We start from the raw sequence: 1,318 nt of genomic DNA on the forward strand, positions 1-1,318 counted from the left end.
GGGCGGAAGTGGTGTGAGAACAGGGCAGAAGTGGATTCACAACGGGCGGAAGTGACGTATGGGCGGGGCGGAAGTTGGGGGGGTCCATTACGGGCGGAAGTGACGTATGGACGGGGGCGGAAGTGGATTAAGGACGGGCGGAAGTTGTTTGAGGACATGGCGGAAGTGGATTCACGACGGGCGGAAGTGGGTCCACGACGGGCGGAAGTCGCCTCTGGGTGGGAAGGGAGGGAACAATGACTTCCGGGTGGGGCGGAATCGGGAGCCAGAAAGGGCGGAAGTGGTTTTACTCAGGGCGGAAGTGGCTTCATTGAGGGCGGAAGTGGCTCGTAACTGGATCTGTGACGGTCTCTATACGGCGAGACACTTCCGGATGACGTCAAAGCGCCATCAGACCGGAAGTGCCGTCAGACCGGAAGTGCGGTGAGATCGGAAGTGCCCTCACACCGGAAGTGCCTTCAGACCGGAAGTGACTTCAGACCGGAAGTGCTGTCATAGCAACACCGAAGTGGCCGCTCGGACCATGATGGGAGAGAAGAAGGCCTCAGGTAGGCGGCGTTCGGGCTCCATTTTGGGGCTAATTCGGCCATTTTCGGGTTATAATCCCCCTACCAACCATTAGGCCGCGTCCCGGAGCCGACCGGAAGTACTACTATCCCGGAAGTGCCATCAGACCGGAAGTGCCATCACACCGGAAGTGCCTTCAGACCGGAAGTGCTATGAAACCGGATGTGTTGTCGTAGCAACCCGGAAGTGGCCGCTCGGACCATGATGGGAGAGAAGAAGGCCTCAGGTAGGCGGCGTTCGGGCTCCATTTTGGGGCTAATTCGGCCATTTTTGGGTCATTAACCCCTTAAAAACCATTAGTCCGAGTCCCGGAGCCGACCGGAAGTACTACTATCCCGGAAGTGCAATCAGACCGGAAGTTCCATCAGACCGGAAGTGCCTTCAGACCGGAAGTGCTATGAAACCGGAAGTGCTGCCATAGCAACCCGGAAGCGGCCGCGAGAACGATGATGGGGGAGAAGAAGGCCTCAGGTAGGCCGCGTTCTGGGCTCCATTTTGGGGCTAATTCGTCCATTTTTGGGCCATTTTTGGGTTATTAACCCCATAAAACCCATTAGTCCGAGTCCCGGAGCCGTCACAGCGGCGGGTTCTGGACGGAGCTGCCCGACAGAGGCGGTTGTGCCGCCAATTGGAGGCGTTGGAACGGGATAATTTCGGGGACGATCCACAGGCCGGGCTGCCCAGACCGGGGAAAAGGCTGCCCAACTTCGCCGATACCGCTGAGACCGTGCAGGAATGGGGGAATGAGGGG

The 1,318-nt window shown here is 58.6% G+C and overlaps 1 long non-coding RNA gene across 1 annotated transcript; it reads left to right on the plus strand.

Moving 5' to 3' along the window:
- The first annotated feature begins 494 nt into the window (after positions 1-494).
- On the plus strand, positions 495-1,017 carry LOC116652736. The gene is made up of 3 exons (XR_004305876.1): positions 495-548; positions 623-793; positions 868-1,017. It is a non-coding gene; the product is annotated as an uncharacterized LOC116652736 (long non-coding RNA).
- Positions 1,018-1,318: the final 301 nt, after the last annotated feature.

This window comes from Coturnix japonica, unplaced genomic scaffold (genome assembly GCF_001577835.2).
Source record: "Coturnix japonica isolate 7356 unplaced genomic scaffold, Coturnix japonica 2.1 chrUnrandom1133, whole genome shotgun sequence".
Taxonomy (NCBI): domain Eukaryota; kingdom Metazoa; phylum Chordata; class Aves; order Galliformes; family Phasianidae; genus Coturnix; species Coturnix japonica.